General features: G+C 42.4%; 1 protein-coding gene across 1 annotated transcript in view; it reads right to left on the bottom strand.

The window, feature by feature from the left end:
• The window catches only part of Cfap61 (cilia and flagella associated protein 61), a 265,147-nt gene that overhangs the window by 117,605 nt on the left and 140,181 nt on the right, over positions 1-7,361 (bottom strand). The gene's annotated exons all lie outside the window — the stretch shown is intronic.

Raw genomic sequence — 7,361 nt, forward strand, 5'->3', positions numbered from 1 at the left:
CACACACACACACACACACACACACACATTGAAAATTAATAAATAAACATTTTTAAATCTAACAATATAGTAATTTGCTTAATATCTAAGCTCTGTCACAAAAAAACGCTTGATTTTAATTTTTGTCATATGGCAAATATTTCATTAAGACCCACAGCTCTTCGTGATTAGAGATGGCAAAGTAAATAATCCTTCAAGACAGCCAAGTTATTTCCTGGGAGTTGTGGTTCCATCTTTCCTTATGTCCAAACTTTTGAGTGAAATTAAATTGTATTACTTGAAGCCAAGGATTTCCACTTGTCCATCCCCATGCCTTTCATATCATTTAATACAGGCAGCACTTTGTAGTCAGCAGATCCCTGATGGTATTTGCTGAATGACAAAAATGTGTTGAATGCTAAGGGCTGTTCACTCTTCCAGGAGCCTCAGAATCAGGGAAGACTCTAAGAAGCACAGAACATAACCATGGTACCTTTAAAATCCATATTTGCGAAAAAAAAAATGATCCTGATAAGTTGCTCGGTTAATTTATCCTGAAAAGGCTGAACAGTAACAAAAGCTTCACAGAGAGGGAGTGTGTATCTATTAGATGGAGGCATAATTCTTGAAAGAAAATTATATGATACACTGAAAGTCACTGATTCTATTTTTAATTCAACACACACTTTTATTGGTTGATTTGGTGGCATTTGATACTATGTGTCTAGAGAATTATAATTACCACTGACTTCTCATAAGAAACAATGGAGGCCAGAGTCAGTGGAATGACTATATTAACATTAAATCAGCTGAAACTCATTCTCTGGATCAGAAGCTCACATCCTAGCAGATAAAATCCACATTTCATTTTCTCAAAATCCCAAGCTCTTAGGAGTTGGAAGTCCAGAAAGCTGATGGGAGAGGTCTACTTTAAAGTGTGATTCTAGTCACCCTTCAGCGCCAGAGGCTTTGCCATTCGCCAAGTAACAGCCAAGATGGAGATAACCCCACTGTGGAGTTCTAGTCAACCTAGCAATGTGGAGGCAGAAAAATTATCTAAAGGGATTTTAAACAAAGCTGGAAGCACCTAAATTCTCCATAGTTAACATTGCTAATGTCTCTTAGCATGTTTTGTTCCCTATGCCCACCTTTAAATTGACACCATGGGGGTTCTGGAAGAGACTAGATCCACATACATCTTACGAAGGAGTCTAATGGACAAATTAGAAAACCTTAAACCCCTGCTGTTCAATGGCTCAGCATAAACATGTGACCTGAGTTGGCCCATTCAGAGTGAAGTCAAAGCTTCCCTACTTCCTACACAGCCCAAGATGCAGATGGGAAGCCTGAAATGGCAAAGTCATCATAAAGAACAGCATCTGGGGTTGGGACTCCAACAGAATCACAGAGAAATCATTCTCAACCACTTCCTGAAGCCCATGCTACCTTTGAATTCTTCAGTGACATAAGCAATGAGTATCAGTCACACACCACCACCCCAGAGCTTCCTAATGAGTCATTCCAAAATACACTAGCACCAGTCACTTATTCTTACTCACAAAACTCTGGCTTAGCTATAAGTGGGATGATGTAGGTGTGATTCAGCTGCAGCTGTCTCCATCATGTAGATTCCTGACCAGCCTTATCTGTCTGCCCACTCCAGACAGATAGATAGATAGATAGATAGATAGATAGATAGATAGATAGATAGATAGATAGATATAAGAAGTCCTTCTGTCTATGTATTGCTTTTATTGGTTAATGATAGGGTAGAGTAGAGCTAAGTGGGGAAAACTAAACTGAATGCTAGAAGAAAGAAGGCAGGGCCATGGGGAAGCCATGTAGCCCTGCTGGAGAGCCATAGCCTCATGGAGATACACAGATTAATGGAGATGGGTTAATTTAAGATATGAGTGTTAGCCAGAAGTATGCTTAAGCTATTGGCCAACAGTATTGCAAATAATATAGTTTCTGGAGTCTGGGAAGCTGGGAAACGAACAAGCAGCCTCTTACAACAGATGATAGATAGATAGATAGATAGATAGATAGATAGATAGATAGATAGATAGATAGATAGATAGATAGATAGATAGTTGGTGGATGGATGGATGGATGATGGATGGATAGATGGATAGCTGATAGATATTTGGATAGTTAGACATATCCCTCTCACTGAGAAGTTACATAATCCAAACTCCTCCTTACTCAATGATTAGCCTAGCACATTAAACATGTACTCTAGCTTGGCCTAATCAGAATGAAGCCCAGAGTTGTATAACTTCACAAGTTGCAGATGCGAACCCCAAATGGTTACCTTATTCTCCACCCCATACCCCTTCTGATGAGAGGCAACTGGGGCTTATTCCTATAGCAGCAATGGTAGACCTGTGAGAAAGGCAGGCAAAAATCAGAGCTGCTTCCTATTTCCAGCTAAAACAAATCATATGCTGGAGTCCAGAACTCCAGCAGGTCACTCACCTCGAATGGAAGAGCCCTAAGTCATACAGCCAGGGCATGGTCTAGGAAGGGATGAAGGGTGGGTTGCTGCATTTCCTCAACCATTTAGACCAATTCGTTTCTTGCCTATGCAAATAAAAGCTTCCTAGACTGATATATTTTCTACATGAAAATAATAGAGAATACAGTTCTTCAAATAAATATCGGTTATGCAAGACACCAAGTTAACGCTGGCTTGTGTAGGTGTTCCAGGGTTCCATATGCCCTGGCCTCCCGTACTCAGCTTAATTTCCAAGACGAGCAGACGACAGGTCCACTTGGCCGGTCTCAGCTTCAGTGGTTCAAAGTAGAAAAGGTAGGAAATACGGAGGTTGTCATGATGGCAGCTCATGGCGGGCCTAATTAACAGACTTAAAATGCAAGCATCTTAATGGAGGTCAAAAGCCAAGCTTCCTCCCATTAGCAGGTAGGCTCAGATATTCTCTTCCACCGTGGGAAGTGTAAACTATCACCGCACCATGGGCAGTAATGAAATTCCCTGCTAAAGAATTAGACATCATTCATGAAACGGCTCCAGTATCGCGGATACAAAGGCAGGCGGGATGAGCAGAATGGCTTTTGTTTCCCGCACAATAGTGGTAACACCAACAGCTGCCAGGCCTCAGAAATCACCTTCTAACGGCTAAAGATGCGGAGTGGCTTTGGGGTGTCAAGAGTTAGTGATCAGTACCAGGTAGGGGCAGCATCTCAGAAGAGGGAGCATGGGTCACAAGGGTCCTCCTGTACACCCAATTTTGTCTCCAGTTTTGCTTAAAAACACACCCATTGTGAGATAGGATGAACTCTCCTGTGGTGGGGGTGGTGGGAGCCATTCTTTTTTAAATTAGTAGATGCAGCTACAAATGCCTCCAGATTTTTCTTCTGCCCAGCAGACAAGCCTCACTTGGTGACAAGTGCTAGAGAAGGCTGCTTCTGCTTTTAAAGGGCGTGTTTTTCTTATAAGCACAGAGCAGGCTTTGGTTTAGAATCCTTCCTTTATGCTTCTTCAAACTGTAATGTAAGAAAATAGGTATGGCCAGGTAAGGCAGTGCATGGCTGTTAGCCAGTATCCAGGAGGCTAAGGCAAGAGGCTCACAAGTGTCTGGACTACACAGCAAGACCCTTTCTCAAAAGAACCAGAAAAAAAAAAAAAGACAGGGGAGCCCCTCTGAGCCATGCCCGCTGGGGTGTGTGTGTGTGTGTGTGTGTGTGTGTGTGTGTGTGTGTGTGTGTTTTCACCCTGAGCATCTACCAAAAAAAAATGCCTCATGAGTGGAGGTCTATTAGGGCCTGAGTATCTTAACAATAAAGCCCAAGTGAAAGTCCTCTATTGATACTGGTTTTACATATTACTATTATTTTTCATATAGTCTCCTGTAGCCCAGATTGGCTACAAATTTGCTACGCAGACAGACAAGGATGGTCTTGAACTTCTGGTTCTCTTACAGGTGTGTCGGCACAGCCATCTTTATGTAATACTCAAGATAACTCAAGTCTGTGTGTGCATCAGACGAGCACTCTAGCAACTCAGCTACATGCCAGCCCTTTGGCCCATATTTCAAATGTAGAAATTAAACGTGCCTTATAATCCAAATATTCCAAGAATAAGCAGAGAAACTGTGAGCTCATTATGTACATAACACAGTGACGGGATGGAGGGAAAGTCAGATTCTTCTCTCTCTCTGCATCATCTCGTGGTGGCTCTGATTCTATTTTTTCTAATGGTGCTGAATTAAAATCTTAGACAAAAGGCTGCTTTCTTTCGGCAGGAAGGACTAACCACAGGCCACAACATATGCACTAACCCTTTAAAGTTAAATGGTCTATAAAATTGACATTGACTTTGGTAATGGCATTAGAACACAAACTTTAAATTTCATCCCTGAAATAGGAAAGGAAGTGATAACATGGGAGATCCTGCTGAGATGCTCCTGAGCTGAATTTGAAGGCTTGAGAGGACAAGAAAACATACAATCCAGGTAAGGAACTGAGAAGGGCTGAGAAGAAATTGGAAAGAGAATTTTCATTTCCTGTGCGTGTCTGCATAGAAGACTGACTGTGAGCATAAGTCACCAGGAAGAAGTTTTAAATTTTAGCTGTTTTTTTTTTCCATTACATTGTGTGTGTGTGTGTGTGTGTGTGTGTGTGTGTGTGTGTGTGTGTGTGTGTGTGTGTGTACTAGGGGCAGGGGTAAGAAGGCAACCACGGGTTTGCTTCCTTGGTTTCATCCACCTTGTGAGTTTCTTTTTTTTTATTTACCTTTGTTTGTGTTGTTTGAGACAAGTTCTCTCATTGACCTGAAGCTCATCTAGTAGGCTAGGCTGGTTGGCAGTGAACCTCATCCTCCCCAGTACTGGGATTATAACCACACAACACCATGCTTGACAATTTTTTTTTTTTAGATTTATTTTCCTTTCTTTATATGTATTAGTGTTTGGCCTGTATGTATGTAGGTGCACCAGGTACATGCCTGGTGCTTGTGGAGGCCAAAGGGGGCATCATATCCCCTAGGACAGGTGTAACAGTTCGTTGTAAACCAACCAACATATGTGTGCTAGGAATCTCACTCAGGTCCTTTGCAAGAGTAAACAGTGCTCTAAACTGCTGGGCCATCTCTCTAGCCCAGTGCTTGACTTTTTAAACACAGGTCCTGAGGATTGCACTTAGGGACTGATGCTTACAAGGTAAGCACCCTACCAGCTAAGTTTCTCCCCAGCCCTCAGCCCCCTTTAAAGGAACGTTGACACACTTGTTCAGAATTGTTTCGGTTAGCTCTCTTTGATTAGTTCTAGTTACCAAAATGACTAAGCAAATAACCTGGGCCTGTTTAGAAATGTTTAGGTTTAATTTTTTTCTGATCTGATGATGCTGATGTGAATTCTCAGCTGAATTTGTGCCATGATTCACACACCAAGAGACATGAAGTACACAGTCTTGAATTTTACACATGTGTTACCTGTCCTATGTGTATAAAGCATTGGTCAAACAGAATTTTGCCAGATTACACAGACCTGGATTCTGTTTGCCCATTTAAGTTTGTGTCTTTATTGTGCCTGAATTGAGTCATGGCAATGACAAAACATTACCGGAAATCTATTCCAAAAATAGATCCAGGGCTCTGTGAGTCAAAGGACTTGATGCGAAGCCTGGTCCCCCAAGTTTGATCCCTAGAACCCACATAAAGGTGGGAGCAGGGAACTGACGTCACAGGGTTGTAGCACGCGTGCGCCCACCACACCGTAATAACATGACTATTTTAAAAGGGAGATCCAAAGTTTGAAGTTACTAACCTTATAAATAAGCCAATAAACTAGAAAGCAACTAACATAACTAAAAACAGCACGACATAATAAACACAATGTGGCAATGTCTTGGATTCTGTTCTTTCTGAGGGCATTTTTCTTTTGAAGTTATGATCAGCTGCTGGAATAGACTGGGTGCCATCAGTCTAGCCTGGGTTAGGCTTTTTACTTTCTTTTTCTTTCCTTCCTTCCTTCCTTTCTTCCTTCCTTCCTTCCTTCCTTCTTTTCTTCCCTTTTCTTTCCTTTCTTCCCTTTTCCTTCCTTTCTTTCTCCTCCTTCTTCTTTTTTCACCCCTGGTTGAGGTTCTGAGCCTCTTTTCCTTAGTTTGTTTAGGTGTAAAAGTGGAAATAAATTACTCGTCCCTACTTCCTCAGCAGGCAGACATGTAGACTATTCATTTAAAAAAAAAAAGTCTTCAAGCACTTGGCACTTTGCAGGTAAAGATGTTACACAAGGTAAAATTGCGCATCTCTCCACACTGCCGTATGAAAGGCAAATCTCCGAAATACACACATTTTTAAAGGGCAAAACAAAAAGCTCAGCGTTCAGCTCCTGCCCGTATGGATGCAGCGTTGTGTCACAGAAAGCTTCTGAGACTTCAAAGGGACCTCAGTCTAGGCACAAAATGGAGGATGCAGAGCCTAACCCACGAAGAAGGAGACTTCTGAAAGCCCTAGACAGCCTGCGTTTACTCTGCACATGCGGTTTCCCTTCCTGTGCTTCCCGAGTCGCTGTCTTGTCGTTGAGAAATCCTCTGCTCTCACAAATTGAATAAAACAAACGGTGACAGATTGACGGTACTGCAAATGTCAGTGTACGTTTCAAAGTTCACAGTTCATGAGTGGGACCTCTTTAGGGGGAAGTATTACAGTCTTCACCAAATAAACAAAAGGCGGTTGTGTGGCCACTTAGAAGCAATCAACGGAAGTGACAGGCACAACAGGCAGTTCCACAAAGTCACTCCTGTAAGATTATCCTTAAAAATTCGCAGGCAGATACGAACGCCAACACATTAGTCTGGCAGAGCATAGGAAATCTGTGGGGACAATGTTGTGAAGCATTCTCTTAATTTTTCTCTTGGTTGGTGAGGCTCCAAACAATTCTGCAGCATGGAGGTTTCATTTATCTATGAATATCTTTTGAGGGCAACAGTGACTCAGGGATGCTTCCTGCTTGACACTAGGAGAGCACACGTGAAGCTGTAATATGTGGGCCAAGAATGGGCCTCAGTCATTGCAGGGTTTGCTCATTGTCATTTCCCTCCCCCATAGCAGGCACATCGAAGTGCCCACTGAATGCCTGACCAAAACTACATAGGGGGAAGAGAACTTATTGACTCAGGGTGCAGAGTATACGGTTCATCATGTCAGGGAAGGCATGGCATTGAAAACAGCTCACTGTGTGGTAGCAGGAGCTGGTTATACTGTAGAGAAAGCTTGAGCTAGAACCTGGCCAAGCTAGAACCCATGAAGCTCTGTGAACGAATGAAATTTATGCCCTGGCAATGCTTAGGCATGCATGGGCAGCCCGTATATGGCGGTTCTGTTGAACTTGTCCATGTTGGGTTTCTTTTCTTTTCTTTTT

The sequence above is a fragment of the Microtus ochrogaster genome, unplaced genomic scaffold (genome assembly GCF_000317375.1).
Source record: "Microtus ochrogaster isolate Prairie Vole_2 unplaced genomic scaffold, MicOch1.0 UNK3, whole genome shotgun sequence".
Taxonomy (NCBI): Eukaryota; Metazoa; Chordata; class Mammalia; order Rodentia; family Cricetidae; genus Microtus; species Microtus ochrogaster.